We start from the raw sequence: 20872 nt of genomic DNA, 5'->3' as shown, positions 1-20872 counted from the left end.
CCGATTTTAGGTCAGTAAATGTTTGTAAATGTCGATCTTCCGATTTTTGGTGAAGAAATTTTCGTATAAAATGTTATATAAAGTAGTGAAAATCATGTAAATTTGGTCAATTGGGATGTAACAGAATATTATTATAAGAAGAATTAGTAGTTACGGAATATTGAATAAGAATATAATTTTATTTGTATAACATTTAATTTGAGTAAGAGAACCTAGCAGTGATGATTGTGCAACATGGGAAACCAGTGACTATATCGTTGAAGACGGTCATAATTGTTGCAACAGCTGGCTTGGAAACCCGGAATACAGCGGGGATGTGTATGCTGAAAACTGTAATTCATCAATATAGATGAACGTGCGAGATCGCTATTTGCTAATTACTGGGTTGAAACTAGATACTTCGTTTACATCATTGTCCGACTTGTTCGATATATCGTCCAGACTATCTGCACTAAGTATTTTACTGTTCGATTTACTCGTAACGACTTAAAAAAGAAAAGGAAACTCACAGCACTGCACGCTTACATAAACAATCCGTGCGCGAGATAGACAATGACTTTGTCACCCTACAAAGCACTCTTGACATACTCATATGGAGTCGCGCCATAACAGGAATTGAGGAATGGAAGGTGGACTATGAACGTACTTAAATAGACGACCAGCAGATGGCAGGAAGAGAACTTATACAGCTTCGAATCACAAACTTACTGCGCACCCAAATGGGTTCGCACAGTTCTCGATTTACAACGAACGTACGACCCCATATGGGGACGTGAAGTTGAAAATTTGACTACTCTTTCGTAACCATATGGGGTCGCTTGGCACTCAACGTGTTATCATTACAGGATCAGATAATGCTTCACCTACTCTAATTCTCTGAGTTCTATTTTCTAGATATTTAGCGACCCATTCGGTCACTCTTTTGTCTAGTCCAATAGCTCTCAGTTTTGTCAATAGTCTTCCATGATCTACCCTATCAAAGGTCAATCACAGCATCAGCAGTTAACATAAACCTTAAAGCTTGCTCGTTTTCTTGATTGATTGCCGAATATACACTTAACATAATCACAGCATAATGACAAGAATGATATGAAACGTGTTGCACAAGAAGTCTCCTAAAATCATAAAACAAGTTAGTGAGACGTAAAACCTATAACATGGTTATTTGTAATGTACAAGACTTGTATGTTGGAATACAGTTCAAGCACTGAGATATTCCATCAAATTATTGCGCTTCAAATGAATGTGAAGTGAATGCACATCGGTCTACGATGACTTACTTACAGGTCTTGTGTTGAACTATATGACAAAAGACAGCTTGAGGTATGATTCATATACTATAATATAGGCTGGCCCCTCCTCCCTCTATCAAGCAGCTCCTTTTCCTTCACGTGACAATATGTTATGCAATTAACAACTTCCGACAATCACGCAGCTTCCATTATTTGCGTTGTCCTTGGTCTTCCTTCAGTTCCAGGCAAACACACAGCACGGGTTCTAAGAATTATACAAACTTATTAACCCCAACGTACGATCGACTTACTGAACACGAATGACTTATCATATGTAGGTAAACATCTGTCTTGAAAACTCTATCTTGAAATGACCAACGTTCTAACTATTAGATAGAATGTAATAGGATATGCTTCGACCTGACATCTAAAATTCGAAGTTAGACGCTAAAGGTGTCCAGTTTAAGCGTAGTTTTTCCACAGAGTTTTCCGAATACACTCTAGGCAAATGGGATGACAGGGACAAAACCCCTCTTCTTGCTCGAACCTTGAAATACGTTGCACGCTAGGGGGTTTAGAGTTTGTAAGTTCGGCGTGACAGTAGCTATCACGAGTGCTTCTTGTTCCAGTTTGTTCTAAAATCACTGAAGGAAAGTACAGGTAGAGAACCGCCATTCCAGCACACATAAACCAACACAACTTATTACGCAGCTTTCATAAACAAGATGTACCGGTTTCTACTGCAAATCAGTGCTTTCCAAATTGAGTGTCGCCTGAAGGTTTATGGGGCTTCGCGATCTGGGCTCAGAAAGTGAAATTAAATTAAATGGCGTATGGCTTTTAGTGCCGGGAGTGTCCGAGGACATGCTCGACTCGCCAGGTGCAGGTCTTTTGATTTGACTCCCGTAGGCAACCTGCGCGTCGTGAAGGGGATGAAATGATGATGAAGACGACACATACACCCAGCCCCCGTGTCAGCGAAATTAACCAATGATGTTTAAAATTCCCGACCCTGCCGGGATTCGAACCCGGGACCCCTGTGACCAAAGGTCAACACGCTAACCAATTTAGCCATGGAGCCGGACTCAGAAAGTGAGAGAGAGCAGCTATAAATTCCAAAATACAGTACTGTACTCGGTGATTTGAAATAAATAAAAACAAATGATCTAATTTACAACATCCTATGATTACTCATAGATAAATTAGCAAGTTAGTTCCCAAATCTTAGCACAAATGCTTCTGACTGGACGAAATTAATTTTGTTTCATTGGAGGTTAGTGAATTTGTTTTGATAGACTAATTATAAGAGCTTGGAAGTGATATGAACTTGAAATTAAAACAATGTGGACAAGTTCTGGTTTTCACTTCAAGAAAAGTTCCCTCATCTAGCACAACGAGCTCTTGTTGTTTTATTTCAGTTTTCGACCACATATTCTTGCGAAGTAGAACTTTCTGTGATGACCAATATCAAAACAGTCAAATATGTCAATTTAAAAATGCTGGTTGAAGAAATTCAAGTGAATTCATAGCAAATTCGGTCGAACAAAATCAATTCGTAACATTGCCAAGAACATGTGAGCCACTAAACAACTAAAACTTAGAGTGAAAATAGGTGTTTTTCCTCCTCTTAGAACGTTTCTTTTAATTCACATAAAAATGTAACTAATACTGGAAATAATGTGTATTCGAGTTTCCACGAAGTTCCTGGAAGTTTTACATTTTTCGCAAACTTAAGTTAATTTCTCTACACTTTACTTTATTACACAGATTTCATACATATTTATCGATACCTTTAATCAAAATTAAAGGTTATTACTTGAGTTTGAGGGATAGTCATCCTTCACTTTTAATCATCCATTTGAAGTTGCCTTTGACGCGACGTGGTCTTACTCATGTCATACTTATTTTTTCCTATTGGTTCTCTCTTACCACATCAACTTCAAAGGCAACTTCATTTGCTATTGGTTCCGGATGACGTCATGTATCCTTCCGCGATCCTTTTTCTTCACCTCCAGTCTGACTGGCTGTATTATTTAATATTAAGTTTGTTTCCAATTTTTTATTTAAATTCTTATACAGATATTCTCTTAATGGGAGCATCAAAGGACTGCCCTGATAATGTTAAATTTAACAAGTTTACATCCCAGTTTCTCTGGAACCGTCGAAGGTGATAAAACAAAACGTGTATAGGATATAGTTTCATATCTAATACATTTACTAAACTACTTTCTTACTTCTACCTTTATTAGAAATCAAGATATCGATTTTTAAATCAAGTTCTTAAATTTTTTAATGTATTTACCGGTACCTTCCAAAAATATTTATGATCGAACAATGTGTGATATTTCTAAAATTGTAGATCCATATAAAAACAATTCTTTTAATGAAAGATACACTTTTCAGATTTCTACCTTAAGTATGTAGTTTCTGAGAAAATTGGAAACATTCGCAAACAAAGTGTAGTTTCTCAGAAATCACACTTGAAAGTCTAATGCCACTTACAAGACAGGGATGCTACCATGCTTCTTACCACATGAATACCAGGCATTAATTGATATCATAACAACCAATGTAGCCAACTTATGCAGCAGGAATTTTATTATAAATCAACATAAATTACCGCCTTATATAACAAATAGTTCCCGAGATATCTTGTCTTAACTGAACAAACGCTCACGAAATTTGGAGAAATAGCTTCGCAACAACATATATTTTGTAAAATTTATAAATAGAGTACTTTTAGTCACCCAAAATCAATTGAATATAAGTCCGGCTCCATGGCTAAATGGTTAGCGTGCTGTCTTTTGGTCACAGGGGTCCCGGGTTCGATTCCTGGCAGGGTCGGGAATATTTAACCATTATTGGTTAATTTCTCTGACACGGGTGCTGGGTATATGTGTCGTCTTCATCATCATTTCATCCTCATCACGACGCGCAGGTCGCCTACGGAGGTCAAATCAAAAGATCTGCACCTGGCGAGCAGAACATGTCCTCGGACACTCCCGGCACTAAAAGCCATACGCCATTTCATTTCAATGGAACATATATGGAATTAAAGAGAAACCTTAAAATAATAATTTTCCGTAAAAAATTAAAATATACCTATTTTACCAGTACCACCTTTTGTACTCCCCTTAAGGACTAGGGCCTACGTCTGATTTTTATTTTACGTTTTTCCTACTTCTGTTAAAATATATTACACGTCAGTCTCTTTCAGCTCTACTTTTTGGTGTATTTCTCGCTTCTCATTTTCGAATAAAATTGCTCTTTTCTCGCCTCACCACCTCTCTTTCAGTAAAACCACACTTCAGAACGTCTTTCCTCAGAACTACTTCATCCAGCAGTATGTTACTTACTCTCGAGTACCCGGGACTCTACACTTCGTTTGAGGCATTTTGTCCTCTACGCTCTACAATAGTCAAGGATATCTCTCTGTATCGGTTCCTCGTCTTCGAGGACATTTGGAAATCTTAATTCATGAATTAGTAAAACTCCTCATCCAGTGGGGGTAAGTCTGCTCGTCGGACGGCTACAAGAAATAATGGGTTCTATACCTACTCTCATGTTTCAGAAGTCTTTTAAATGGAAGAAAAATCCATGAAGAATTCTAGTGGCAGTTACTTGATGGTTTAAAGCAGTGGTATTCAAAGTGTGGTACGCGTACAATTAGGGGTACGTGGGGTCGTCTCAAGGGGTAGGCTAAGCAAATTTATAACAGCTTCTGTTTTCAGTGAGCTGTTCAGAAAAGAGACGAGTTTGCCAATTTTCAATGAAATCTTGTTTTGACGAAGCGTTTTGTCTACCACTGTTCATTCTAAAATATGTGTCAGTTTGTACCTCCCGTTGACTAGATATGTAAAAATGCTTATTCGTGCTGCATTGCTCTTTATTAATTTTTTGTTACATGATCCACACATTCACTTCAATTTCGTACTTTACTGTCTTCAAAATTCATATTCACTCTTGTTTTTAGTTTGATAAGCCGCGTATTAGTTGCTTCATATTTGAAAAAGAGATAAAGGGAAAAAGAGTGCCAAGCAAAATTTCATAATTTTAAGGGAGACCAGTTAGAAAGTTTGTTCAAATCGTGAAATCGTACTATTCACGAGAATGACGTATTAATTTCTTTCGAAGGTTCATTAATATTCATTGTACGTGATGTACAGGCATAATTTATTTTGGGCGACTTTATATAGGGTCAAAAGTCAGTACTTTTAATACCGTGTCATAGAATACTGTGGCTTGGTACTCGATTGCCGCAATGGGAGTGACACTTATGTTAGGAATATTTATGATAATGAAACAATTTCTGATAATTCAACATTTTTAATCAGAAACTAAAACTGACACCACAATCTTCAGTTAAAATAACATTTCCATCAAAAATATTTAAACTGGTAGCATTGGAAATTGAGGTGGAACTGGTGACTGAATAGAAATTTAAATCAACATAAATCCGCCATGGGAAAAGGTCTGTTTGTATCTTTGCACTATTTTTTTTTTTCAGAATATAGAATATTAGGGACTTGTAAGTGCACATGCATAACATTAAAACTAACAGATCAGCAGCTCCTTGATTATATTCTTAAACTTCATTAGTGTCTTCAGAATGAGGAATCAAACTGATTGTGAGGTAGCTGGTGACGGACAGGTGGGACATTGTCCAGGAGACTCAACACATTTTGCCGTTTGTTTTTCCTTACTTTTCGCACAGTAGTGTACTTTTGTTTCAAGGCCATTGTTGTGGTGTTGCCTCTTTTTCGTACTTTACTGCCTTCAAAATCCACATTCACTCTTGTTTTTAGTTTGATAAGCCGTGTATTAGTTGTTCCAAATCTGAAACAAATCACGTCCGTGAATTTAAATTCCATGCCACTTACACAGGTTATTTACTGGTGTTCAGGACTCCAACTTTTAGTGCAGCTAGGTTTCATGTCTATTCCACTGAACTCCTTCTTTCTCCCACATTCTTGAATGGTGCGTTTCCAGTCGGCGGGGTCGTACACATTCGGGTGATTTTCGTTGGTACTTCTCAGTGTTGGCAAAAATGCTGGCAAAAATGTGTGGTCAGATGTTAAAAACCAGTATTCAATCTCATTAAATCGTTTAATATGAATTACATAAGACCAGAGTGCCGTTATATTACAGTTCTTTTTCTGGCCCCCGCAATTATTAGAAAAAATCACAAGCTCTTTAGCATCGACGGCGTTTGCTCTGAGATATTTCAACATTGCTCTAGCTCTTTCGTCACTGCTTCTTCCTGCAATAATCTCGTCCCACAAAAACATGCAACCTAAGTCGTTACCACAGTTATGAATTACCAAATTGTATGGCCACAATTTCCGTAGATAAAATGCTAGTGAACACGTAAGTGTAGGTGTTGGTAAGGTCTGCTGTAAATCGGATATTATATGAAGTGAAGAATTTTGTTTTGCTAACTCACAGTATTCAGCCATCTATGCTCTCAGTGCGTCTGCACACCGGAGATGTTCTTCCTCACTCTTGGGAGATTTTTCTCTTCTTCGATACCATAATCTATTTTTACTTGTAGGGAGTCGCATGTCTTACACGTATCTGAGAGAGAAAGTTTGAAGCCAATATTGTACTCTTCACTGAAAATGCGTCTGTATTTATCCTCTGATACAGCTGGGACGTCTCTTTCAGCAGCACATTTCAAGTAAAGGTCATGCATGTGTTTAATGTTCATATTACTTCCTATGTACATTTTGTCGGGGTTTTGAATTCGACTGAAATACGATTTCTCCGAAAACCGTAAAAGAGTAGTTAGTGGGACGTAAAACAAATAACATTATTATTAGAAATACGATTGATACTTAGGAAAACTCTTAATGTGCTGGTGAACTAGTGCTACAGCTTCATATGAAGCACGATTAGGCCTGTTGTTATCTCTGCTTTATAGGAATAGCTTTAATACATCCAAATATATAAGCATTTTGCTTATCAAAATCAGCAAGATCCCAAAACCCATTAATATTGTTAATATCTGTTGTTCTTCGAATTCGAAACATCTCAGGGGATAGCGGCACAGCTCTCCGACTTTCGGCCCTGGAACATTTCCGGTCTTGCTCGCTAAATATTCTCTTCCTACTTTTCTCCTCCTCCTTTTCATACGTATCTTCTTAATATGAGACATATTAATTTGGACCTTTCTCAGGCGAACGTAACGGTGGCCTTGGTAAATGATCCGGGATATCCTAAACAATATAAAACAACAAGCCTTGGTACGAAAATACCCATGTTGTAATCTCTGTTATGTAACTAATAACGATTACTTTAACACGAGTACTACAAAATTGTGCACTAGTTTCTCTGTAACTCGTATAAACATCTGTCGTAAGTGACAATATATATTTCCTGGAAAAAATGATGAGAGACAGCAGCCAATTTTAAATCGGAACAATATAGTGCCAAGCCACACAACGCATATCTCAGATTTTTGGTTAAGAAAGGCCTTAAACCAAAGTAAACTTTGAACTGAAAAAGCCACTTGTTATAGATCCAAGAGTGTGTTATAACAGTTCCGAAAACATAACCTAATGACTTAATAAGTTGCATAACCTCAGTAGCAATGGCAGAAGCTTTCGCCATGGTCAAAATAATGCCAAGCAATACTTACCTCACTTCCACTTATCTGCGAAAGATAGTCAGGGTCTACATCTGAATTACTGGGATATTCTTCAGAATCACTAGATAACATAAGCTTTCTCCTACAATCCATTGTAACCTGGGTCTCTTTGTTGCTTGACACTGTTTTGCTCAGAGTGTTTCTAAGAACTATTGCGGGCAACAAAACGAAAGTCACATGCAGAGCCACCTGAGTGTGTTTCTATGCAAATTTCCAGAATTAACTGATAGCTCATCATAATTGTCAACAGATGCCACCGACAGCTTGGTTTCACAAAAAACGTTGCTTGGCTCTCTCTTGCTCCGACTCCTTCAACTGATATAATTATACTCGTATATATATCGTAGCTAGGCAAAGAAAACATCATAATTCTACTTACGAGAAAATCGTGTTTCTCCATCTGCCTTGTGAAGGCTTTCCGCGTTGCTTGAGAAGGGAACAGAATGGACGAATAATTGTGCTATCGTTAAACAATGAAAATGCCAGGAACAGTTCTTCGACCATTGTTGACTGCTCACTTTTGGGCTTCTTCTGTAAACTTTACTCCGAAGAAGTTACGAGGTTTCCGTTGCCCAGTTTCTGAAAACTTGACATCTAAGTAGCCTGCATATCAATTTCAACATTTCAAGCCCCGAGTTCGGAGTTCGACACCCTTGGCTAACCCTGCCGATGCTGCTGTACGCATTCATTCAGGTGATAGTAGGTTCGAATCCTATTGTCGGCAGCTATTTAGTTTGGCTAGTAAGAGCTTCCTCTACGTAATGAGTAATAATAATTTGTTTAGTGTACGATCTGAAAAAAAGGAAATTTCTTGGGTATTACTCTACCGCCTCTTTCTGTTATAAGCAGGTTAGGCGTCACTGAAGAGGCGTACTGAAGTCATCACTGAAAGGATATACTAGGGAAATAAGGAGTGATGTATTTTCTCGTTGCTTTCCTCACTGTACCAGAAGTTACTATTACAAATAAGTGTGCTACGCCCTAAAATAATCAATGAAAAGGCATGCTAGGAAAATAAGGAGTGAAGTCGGCTCCCGTTGCTTTCCTCACAGAGATTACAGACGTTTCCCATTGCTTTCCTCACTGGGCTAGAAGTTATTACTACATATAAGTGCGCTAGGACTACTGAAATGTATGTACTAGGGAAATAAGGAGTGAGATAGTTTCTCGTTGCTTTCTTCATTGTGCGAAAAGTTGCTATTACATATAAGTGTGCAACGCCCCTTAAAATCACTGAAAAGGCGTACTAGGGAAATAATGTGTGGAGTAATTTCCCGTTGCTTTCCTCACATAGAGTGAGGTAGTTTCCCGTTGCTTTCCTAAGTGAGCTAGAAGCTGCTATTGCATATGAATGTGCTAAGCCCACTAAATGCATACACGTACTAGCGAAATAAGGAGCGATGATGTTTCCCGTTGCTTTCTCGCAGAGAGTAAGATAGTTTCTCGTTGCTTTCCTCACTGGGCTAGAAGTTGCTATTACTAATGAGTGTGCTGTCTACTGAAATGGACGCACGTATTAGGGAAATAAGATGTGAGGTAGTTTTCCGTTGCTTTCCTCGCTGTACTAGCAGTTGCTATTACATATAAGTGTGTTATGCCCCCTTGAAATCGTCACCAAAAAGTGCAGTAGGCAAATAAGGAGTGAGATGGTCTCCCGTTGCTTTCCTCGCAGTAAGGAGCGAAGTAGTTTACCGTTGCTTTTCGCACTGAGAGTGCGGTAGTTTTCCATTGCTTCCTTCACTGGCCTAGAAGTTGCTATTACTTAGGGCCTATGAGTGTGCTAAGCCTACTGGAATGCGTGCTTCTGTAAATGCGTCTACGTAAAGTCTAGCGTTCGGTTTAAGAATGTTTTCTTAACTCGGGCAGGTGAATTAATGATAGGCTAAGCTGTGTGCGTGTTCGAACCTAGTACCCAACGGCAGCTAAACAGTGCATATGTTCTTACGTATCTTAATATCGTACGATTGTATAGGGAAAGATTGCTGAAAAAAAAGATCTCTCAGAATGGGACGACATCTAGGTAGCCTGTATATCAATTTCAACATTTCAACACTCGCCCCGGGTAACTTCACCGACACTCCCTAGGAATGCCACCCTTGTTTCAAAAATCATTGCTTGCAGCAAGTTGTGTTACGAGCTCAACTTCGCTTACCTTATGCATACTTCTCCGCTCCGATTTCGTGCACATTATATTGCGCTGTTCCACGAACCTTCAGCTTACAAGTCTGTCTCACCACTGCTTTGACTGTTGCCCCTCCACGCGCAATCACCGTGACGTCACCTGGTTCCAGTGTTTTCTCGAGCTCGCTTCGCTTCCGTATATATACTCGCCGCTTTCTCTTGTCCGGCGATCAGGTGTGATTGCTATGTTGTAATCGGCAGTGAGAGCTTGAGCAGTGCACGCGGCTGGACCGTGTGCATTTCAATTTTACTTCATTCTTCATTACGTACTGGGTGAGCAGACTTTTATTATTATTATTGTCATCCATTCAATTTTGCCCTCTCATTCACCATATGGGCTTGGCTAATGCTTGGATTTCAAACTCTAGTCCCTTCAGGACTCCACGAAATTTCGCTGTGCTAAACTATTGGCACTTGTGGTGGAAATGTGAAGGAAGAAGTGTGCTGGACTAGCGATACTATGGTGACCTTCAACTTTTAAAGTGTTGTGCAGGAACTTTGTTTTTCCTCGTTTGAAGTGGGACTTGATAGCCTGATCATTTCCCTTTCCCTGCTGTTTGTTTCTTGGTTTTCTTTTCCCGTTCCTCTTTCCATTCTCCTTTTCGTTTACCATTCGTATTTTCTCACAATATGCTAATAAAAATTTGGTAACTTTGTGCTCTGCCAAATTCGCACTGCCTCTGTTGTTTACATTTCGAATGTTCTAGTATCTTCCTGTCTTAAACAAGTGTGTGTTAGATTTTTGGGGGATATGGTGTCGTTTTATTACGTATCATTTGGGGTACTGGAAAGTTCCCTTTAACTTGTATTATTTTTACTTGTTCCTTTTCATAATTTCTTGCTGCTTTTTGCGCGGCATTCATGTGAACATTGTCATATTGAAACTTGAATATAATGAGAACATTAATTTATTCCTATAGCCCTTATCTCGTACTTGGGCACACCTAAGATTTATTGTGGTTTGTGTGGTTACCCCTTTTAGTGCCTGTATGAACCAAAATAAGACCTGTCAATAACTTGTACGATTCCCTTTTTCTATGGTGTATCGAATGGTCTAATTTTACTCTCTGTTGTGAAAACATTTGTTATCTCTTTGAAGTTGTTTCAATATATATGTTCATCTTTTCTAAACTTGTGCTTGTGGGAGTTTTCATATTTGTGTTCTCTTTTGTTTTGCTTAATATGTACCTACCGCGGAAGTTCCCCTTGGGAAAAGGCCCATAATTGTAATCGGCACATGACTTGGGATGTGATCTGCACTGTTTGTGGTTATTCGAAGCATGACATTTGAATCGTGCCATTACCCCCATTCTACACGTTTCCCTGCGCTCTGCTTTGCTAAGTTCTCTGTGCGGCATACCAGCACATATTACTCGGAGTCTTTCGCTTCCTTCATATCGAACTTCCGTTGATTTTTGCCTAGCGATTGCTGCAAGTACTTGGAAATACATACTCATAAATAATTGTGTCAATGTATCGCAACAGTTGGAAAGAAGTTATGCAGTAGACGTCGAAAAAGAAAGATAAAAAGCTAAACATGGCATTCTGAACCTGAGAGTGTGAAGGTTATATTCCAGTTGCAATACGTAAGTATATCGGACTTGTCGGTGTTTTAAGGAAAGAAATACAAAAGTATTATGTGCTTTCTGAGCATGAATTTAAAGATTCAATTTTTTGTTAGCTTCAGCTAATTCTGCTTCTAGAAGGGGTTTTATCCTTCTCCGCCTTAGCTTCTTCTACACATCCCTCTATTTCCGCCTTTGCCTTTACCTCGTTTTAGTTCTTAACACAAGGGACTAATCTCTGACTGTTGTAAACACTTTAGTACGCTACTTGCAGTCTCTAGTATTCAAATCTGTAAAGCAAATAAGAGTAATGTATTCTTTCAAGTTTTTTTTTTTTTGCAAAGCTACGCAATGAACGGCGATTTAGCCACTTTTTTTATGGGTTACAGGTGTTCCTTATGTCCTTTCTTGGAGTTTGGAAAGCTACCTACTGATCAGCAATTTAGACACCTTTTTTGGTCTATAGTGTCATTTTAAGTACTTTTTCGTGTTTATCGTGAAACTACTTACTGAACAGTGATCTAGGTACATTTTCATGAGTCACACTGTATAGTGTGTAGCACTATATAGTTTTATCGCAAAGCTGCTTACTGGTCTACACTGCCATTTAAGCTACTTTTTTTTGCTAGGGGCTTTACGTCGCACCGACACAGATAGGTCTTATGGCGACGGTGGGATAGGAATGGCCTAGGAGTTGGAAGGAAGCGGCCGTGGCCTTAATTAAGATACATCCCCAGCATTTGCCTAGTGTGAAAATGGGAAACCACGGAAAACCACCTTCAGGGCTGCCGACAGTGGGATTCGAACCCCCTATCTCCCAGATGCAAGCTCACAGCCGCGCGCCTCTACGCGCACAGCCAACTCGCCCGGTAAGCTACTTTTTTCTGGTCTACACTGCCATTTAAGACTTTTTACAGTTTTATAGTAAAGCTACCTATTGATCAGCGTTTTAGTTACTTTCTTATGGGTTACAGGTTGGTTTTAAACACTTTTACAGTTCTTTACACATCTACCTGTTGATGAGAGTTTTAGCCCGCTCTTTTAGCTGGCATTCAGTGTAATTTCAGCCATTTCTACAGTTTAATCACAGTTTATTCCGCCAGGAAGGATATGGCTTAAGATAAAAAGGGTTAGGATTACGGTGGGCCAAATTGACAAATTTTGAGGGTGAAGAATGTACGACGAGGACAATTGGTTCTGTATAACAGGCGAAATTTTACAGTTGGTATGTTAAGCCCTTTGAAATGCAGGCATCTTTTTTGTTGTGCTACATAACATGTGAAATTTGACAGTGGGTTGGCTGTCATTTGAACCGCGGGTATCATGTTTTAGTTGTCCTATATAATGCGAATTATGTTGAAGATGCTGTTTATAATCACAATAACACAAATACTGGTCTCTTTATGACTATGTAACGATTCGGGCGTCAATTCGAACCTTAACATTCTTTACCCGTTACCTCCATTTCGAACTCGTAGTTGGGCTGCCTGATTAGATGAAATGGGGTCGCTCAGCGGATACCTCAGGGTGTTCAGATGCCAAGTAAGACATGAAATCTTACTTCGAGTTACGCTTTACGTGAGTACGAAGAGATTAACAACTCACGGGTGACGCCTATAGAAACTCATGACATAATAGTAATAACCGTCAACCAATTTTTTAAATCAGAGTATTTAACTACGTGAGAACTGGTCATGACTAAATGGAGTACTTAATTAATCAACAATTCACTTAGCTAAGCAACTAACTTACCAACTAGGCTATAATGAAAGAATTCATGACACATAAAATTGTAGAAAAATAAACAAGATATTTATTGACTAAATATTATACTATTAAATTGGAATTTTATCCAAGGCATTACTTGTCATTGCGTATTAACAGATGTGGATTGTGAGTCAGCGCTGGCTCGTAGAAAGAGAAATAATATCTAGTATTAAAACTATGTAGATCAGTTCCATCATGAAATCAAAATTGAGTATATACATATTTACAATCGATCACTGGACATCTAAGGTCCATACTGAAGTTAAGTCATAGATACAACACCAATATAATCAAGTTGTTACGAGAGCTGATTTGCTTTAAGACTAATTAAACAAGTCTGAATAAAACACACGGTTAAGCTGAAGTGTATATAAAGTCCACTAATAAGCTCAAACTTGAAATTAAACCAAATCACAACTTTAAATTGCAGGACTGAACTGTATATCACAGTTATATTTAATCGCCAATCATATTAGAATTGAGCGTTGAGAATATTAAATAGTAAATTGTAGCTGATACTCAGTAAATGACGAGTCACTAATAAGTAAATCCATATAAGTAAACTCGAATAAGTAAATCTGGATGCGTAAATTTGAATGCATAAATCCATATGAATAAATCCGACCTCATGCTCTATTACTACTTTCACGTTGTGCATGGATAACCACTTACGGACTAAGGCATTTGTTCCTAGTGCCTATTAAATTTCGCTCCTACTCTAACATTTCCCTATATGTTGTTCGTTGAGAAAATGCAAGTTCGGAATACTACGATACGTTTTATAACTGTGTTTTGACCAAATGCATTCACGACACCGATAAATATGATATTATGTTTCTGAATACAACGACATAGCATTTGCATTGTAACTGCGCGTATGAATAAGTTAATCTATTCAGCTATCTAACTAACTTCAACACAACCTTTGGCTGTCATACACATGTCTTTTAGGCTCAATGTCCCTTTCCTTCGTTATATTCCATAACATTCTACTTCAATGCAAACTATTTTATTCATACGCGCAGTTACAATGCAAATGCTATGTCGTTGTATTCAGAAACATAATATCATATTTATCGGTGTCGTGAATGCATTTGGTCAAAACACAGTTATAAAACGTATCGTAGTATTCCGATATTCATTACAGCACATCTAAAGTTGACTCACGATTCCGTCACAAGCATAATTCTACAATAGTAAATTCTATTCATACCTTGGCTTAGGTCGATCCTGCGATGTGGGCAATCTCACGTATACGAATCTAAAGAATGTAGCGTGGCATATCTTAAATTGCAGGCACTCACTGGCCCCTACATAGTGCGTATAAAACTCCTCATATCACTATATAACTCATACTTTTCCTCAAATTAGCACAATTGTAGCCTTATTTCAACATTCATATAATATCTTAACATCGTAGCCTCAATATTAACTCGTCGCGTTCCCATATACATGTCCATGTCAAAGCTACCACACTATGTTTCTTAAAACAACATTTTAAAGTTGCTATATCTCATAACCTATGATTGAGTTCAATGCCCTTATTGCGAAGCAAAATAATGCGTGATTCCATATGTTTATTTTACACCGCGTGCAACCAAACGTGACGTCGACTTGTAGCATTACCAATACGAAATCTCTGTAATCTGCCAGTATGTCATTACTATCAGCTGTTTCCAAAATTCTTTTTCAAACCTCTCGCTACATACGTGTATTTTGACCGCTATACGATGACGTATATATCCAACACATTAGAATCTTATGCTATATTGCTAGATCATGTAACTATGGACTTAAGTATCTCACACTTCATTGGTAACATTCACTTGCATTTCTTATATATCGGTTTATATTTAACCCATCGGCACATGCCTAAGGCACATGTGTAGGCAAACCAAAGATTATGCGATTAAGTATTGTAAATGACTTAGCTCGCTCATGGTTGGTCCTGGTCCAGCTGTTCTGCTCCCAAATAGATGTAGTTGGGTCTGCGGTCAGGTCATGGGTTGGTCATCTGGTACATCATCTGCTTCCTCATCACGGGATTGCTGTCTGGTTTCCCGTTGCCTTCCTCATAATGGGTTGGTCGAATGGTTTCCCGTCGCCTTCCTCATCATGGGTTGGTCGAATGGTTTTCCGTCGCCTTCCTCATCATGGCTCGGTCGTATAGCAAGATGTACTGGTCTCCAGCTTGGTCCATCATGTATATTTAGCACATCATCCTGATGGTATTCTTGTCAGCAACTAAAATAAGGATTATAGTGCAGTGAACAGCCATTATATAATTCTTTTTTGACGTTTGTAATCCTTAAATTTATTATTTCCTTTGTGGCTCTCCGACGTATATCTTCGATCTCGTTGGTGTTGATTTCAGTGAATCTATCTCTGTCGGCCGCTTCTTGTAGATCTTGGGAAACTATTTTTTTCTGATTCAATAAATCGAGATGTATCTCTTCTTGTATGAGATCCCTTTTTTTAGATGCTGGCTTGGTGTCCCTTTGCAGAGTATAGATCAACTGCGCTGTGAATCCACCCACGCGTATCTCGCGGTACTTAGCTGATTCCTTTTTTTTAATATCTCTAATCAACTCTGCTTATTTTTTCGGTGAATTGACTTGTTTTCTTCTCGTTTCCGACGCTTTTTCCTTTAGTATAGCTTCTGATCCTTTCTTCTTCCTTAAAATTATACCGCGGTCGGTAGTTCCGTCTTCACTCTCCGTTGAGAAAAATTAAGAAGGAGTTTTTTTAACAATCCCAAGTTTTCTACTTTTTTTCGTAAAACAATACAGTAGACAGTCCACTGTCCGTTTCACTCTCAATACTCGACCGTTCCATGACGTGTATGGCCTTCTATGTCACCGCAACTGGTGTCTATTCTTTGCTTCCTATAGATTAAAGGGGCCATACCTTCACTCGGCGCCATTTTGAAAACTGTCGCGGAGGTGTGAACGGGCACAACTATAATTATGAAATTGCATAAAACTGCCCCTGCGGTACATTCATGATATTGCATAAAATGAGCTATCTCCCGTTATAATCATATCACATAACACTGATCTATTTGTAACTATAATCACGGCATTACAAGTGCACTTGTGGCTATAATCATCACATTTAAAAACCAGTCGACTTGCGAGTATAATCAAGAAATTACGTAAAATTGAACCACCTCCCGTTATAATCGTATCACATAAAATTAATCTATTTGTAACTATAAACACGGCATTACAAGTCTATTTGTGGCTATAATTATGATATCACATAAAAATCAGTCCACTTGCGATTATGGTCAAGAAATTACATAAAACTGGACTACTTGCGGTTATAATCATATAATATACAAAGTGCTCTATATGTGACTATAATCATGACATTACATGAACATTGAACTACCTGCGGTTATGATAATTGTTTCATATAAAACCCGGTCCTCTTGTACCTAAAATCGAAGGTATTTAAACTACATGCAGTTACAGTCACAATATCACATAAAACAGGGCTAGCTCTGGTTAGAATTACGATATTACATGAAAACTGAGCTAACTGCAATTTTAATCCCCCCCAAAAAACCAAACCTCATGGCACTACAGCCCTTGAAGGGCCTTGGCCTACCAAGCGACCGCTGCTCAGCCCGAAGGCCTGCAGATTATGAGGTGTCGTGTGGTCAGCACGACGAATCCTATCGGCCGTTATTCTTGGCTTTCTAGACCGGAATTTTAATCCCAGTATCGCGTAAAACTGGCCTACTTGGGTTACATTTATGGTATCACATAAAAACCGGTGTACTTGTGGCTATAATCACGATATTTCATTAAACTAGACTATTTGCAGTTACACTCATGAAACCGGTCCATTAGCGACTATAATCACGATATTACATAAAACTGATCTGGTTGTAACTATAATCGTAATATTAAATAAAAATGAACTACATGCAGTTAAAATCACAATATCACATAAAATGGGTCTATTTGCTACTATAACCAGGATAAGACATTAAACCTGAACTATCTGCAATTTTAATCACCTTATGGCATAAAAATGGCCTACTTATGATTATAATCATATTGCATAAAACTTGACTACGTGAGGTTATAATCATGACTTCACACAAAAACTAGTTCTATGTACCGTTTCGATCGTAAATAAAATGGCATTACATTAAACTGAAGGCGTGTATTTTAGTTATGCTATGTAAGAAGCAAAATTATACAGTTGCGTGTAACATTTCTAACTGAAGGTATATTAACTATCCTAAATAACACACAGAACTTCTTGACAGTTGGTTGTTAATTTCTAAATCTTTGAATTGAAGGTATATTTGTTTAGTTGTGCTCTATAACACACCCAACTTGACAGTTGGTTGTAAAATTTCCAGGTCTTCTTGAACTAAAGGTATATTAACTTCCGTATGCAACACACAAAATAGACAGTTGGTTGTAAAATCTCTAAGTCTTTTTAAACTGAATGTGTATTTTAATTCACCTATATAACACGATAGCAGTTGGGGATTCTGTTGTTATTATTACAATATCAAATTTCTCTACTTGCGGTTATAATCATTGCATTACATGAAAACTCAACTGTCTGCAATTTTAATCACAATATCGCATAAAATTGGTGCACTTGTGGTTATAATCAGGGCATTACATGAAAACTCAACTATCTGAAATTTTAATCACTTCAAACTGGTTTACTTATGCTTATAACCATGTCAGTACACGAAAACTCAACTGCCGGTGGTTATACAGTATACCATAGTAGATTTGTTTAAATAATGAAAAAATTGCTGATTCCAACCTACTAAACATAACTTGTTATGTTTAGTAGGTGTTTTTGGGTATCCCAAAGCCTCCTCCTCCTCAGCAGGTTGCTCTTCCCATTCGGATTAGAATCGAAAACTGTATCAATCGAAAGAAGGAACGGCGGAGTATATAAGAATAAAACTATTAGACAATAAAATGAGAAAAAGCTAAGCATTTTATTCAATGAAGATATGGAAGTGGCTGACCTACAATAATACTGTAAGGAAACAAGGAAGACGAGAGAGAAATATATAGATGGGAGATAGATAGGTAAAATCGAAAATAAACCTGAACTTTACACTATAGTTAACTAATTAAACAGAGAATGGAAACACCAGGTAGAAGTGCAAAGCTATGTAATGTTATAAGAGGAATGTGGGAAAAGAATATAATCACATGAAACTAGCAGCCCTGTACTAATCATGTCATTAAATGAGAAACTGAACTATCTGCAATTTCAATCACTATATTACATAAAACTATATCATAATCATGGTATTCCATGAAAACTGAACTATCTGCCATTTTAATCACATAAAACTGGTCTACTTGAGGTTAAAATCGTAGCATTATATAAAACTGAACTACCTCTAATTATAATCAAAATATCACTTAAAATTGGTCTACTAGTGCTTATAATTATTTCATTTAAAGATAAGTCTACTTCTTATTGTTTATATAGTAGATTTGTTTGAATACTGCAAAAAATGCTGATTTGAAAGCCAAAATATTAAGTTTTCGAAGGGAAAGTTGCAATACTCCTTCAACATAAAAGTCTCAAGTCGCAAAGTGAATATACCAAAGTGACAGAGTTAATAACCACGCGGACAATGAACTACAGCAAAACTAAATTTGGAGTGTAATATTACATGTTTGTTAATATTCACTACGATTAATCCAAGGCAGGATTTGGTGGTGGCAGCAAATACAACGGGTTGGAATATAGTACCATATCTGAAGTACTTATTTGATTATTTTTTGCATGAAGGAGCTATACCAAATGAATGGAGAGTTGCTATAGCAGCCCCTGTGTATAAAGAAAAGGGTGATAGACATAAAGCTGAAAATGACAGGCCAGTCAGTTTGACATGCATTGCATGTAAGCTTTGGGAAAGCATTATTTCTGATTATATTAGACATGTTTGCGAAATCAATAACTGGTTCGACAGAAAGCAGTTGGTGTTTAAGAAAGGTTATTCAACTGAAGCTTAATTTGTAGGATTCCAGCAAGATATAGCAGATATCCTGGATTCAGGAGGTCAAATGGACTGTATCGCGATTGACCTGTCTAAGAAATTTGATAGGGTAGATCATGGGAGACTACTAAGAACAATGAGTGTAATTGGACTAGACAAAGTGACTCATTGGGTGGCTATATTTCTAGAAAATAGAACTCGGAGAACTAGAGTAGGCGAAGCTTTATCTGACCCTGTAATAATTAAGAGGGTAATTCCTCAAGGCAGTATTCTTGGACCTGCATGGTTTCTTTATATAAATGATATGAGTAAAGAAGTGGAATCAGAGATAAGACTTTTTTGGATAGTGATATTCTGTATAGAATAATAAATATGTTACAAAATTGTGATCAACTGCAAAATAACATCGGTAACGTTGGGAGAGGAACAGTAGGCATGCTATGATGATAAACGGGGTTAAAAGTCAGGTTATGAGTTTCACAAATAAGAGAAGCCCCTCAGTTTTAATTACTGCGTTGATGGGTTGGAAGTTCTTTAATGGGGATAATTGTAAGTAGCTAGGTGTTAATATAAAGAAAAATCATCATTGGGATAATCACATAAGTGGGTTTGTAAATAAAGTGTACAGATCTCTCCACATGATTACGAGGGTATGGAGGGGTTGTAGTAAAGATGTAAAGGAGAGGATATACAAGTCTTTGGTAAGACCCCAACTAGAGTATGGTTCCAGTGTATGGGACCCTCACCGGGATTACTTGATTCAAAAACTGGGAAAATCCAAAGAATAGCAATTCGATTTTTGCTGGGTGGTTTCCGAAAAAAGAGTAGCGTTACAAAAATGTTGCAAAGTTTGGGCTAGGAAGATTAGGAGAAAGCAGACGAACTGCTCGACTAAGTGGTATGTTCCGAGCTGTCAGTGGAGAGATGACGTGGAATGACTTCAGTAGACGAATAAGTCTTAGTGGCGCCTCTTAAAGTAGGAAAGATCACAATATGAATGACATTAGTAGACGAATAAATTTGAGTGGTGTGTTTGAATAAAAGTAGGAAAGATCACAATATGAATATCAAGTTGGAATTCAAGAAAACAAATTGGGTCAAATATTCGTTTTTAGGAAGGGGAATTAGGTATTGGAATACTGTAACTTATCAATGGAAATGTTAAAAAATTTCCATTTCTTTGCAATAAGTTAAGAAAAAGTTAGGAAAACAACAGGTAGGGAATCTGCCACCTGGGCGACTGCCATAAATGCAGATCAGTAGTGACTGATTGATATTTGTTTAGAGTTCTAATCAGCAAAGTTTTTCATTATTTAAAAATCTACTATACCTACTGCATAACGAAGGTAGTTGTGTTTCCACGTAATGACATAATTTTAAGCATATGTAGATCAGTTTTAAGTGATTAAATTATTAGTTAGTTCAGTTTTACGTATTTTTATGATTATAACCTCAAACAGAGTAGTTTTACTTAATACAT

At 37.6% G+C, this 20872-nt stretch overlaps 1 protein-coding gene across 1 annotated transcript in view; it reads right to left on the bottom strand.

The window, feature by feature from the left end:
* The window catches only part of LOC136857942 (cytochrome P450 6k1), a 168559-nt gene extending 167259 nt beyond the window's left edge, over positions 1–1300 (bottom strand). The window contains exon 1 of the mRNA XM_068225210.1: positions 1285–1300. The gene's annotated coding sequence lies outside the window, so the exon portion shown is untranslated. The remainder of the gene's footprint in view (positions 1–1284) is intronic.
* Positions 1301–20872: the final 19572 nt, after the last annotated feature.

This window comes from Anabrus simplex, chromosome 1, assembly GCF_040414725.1.
Source record: "Anabrus simplex isolate iqAnaSimp1 chromosome 1, ASM4041472v1, whole genome shotgun sequence".
NCBI classification, from domain to species: Eukaryota; Metazoa; Arthropoda; class Insecta; order Orthoptera; family Tettigoniidae; genus Anabrus; species Anabrus simplex.
The sequence above is the reverse complement of the archived record's forward strand: the minus strand, read 5'-3'. Positions and strand labels throughout refer to the sequence as shown.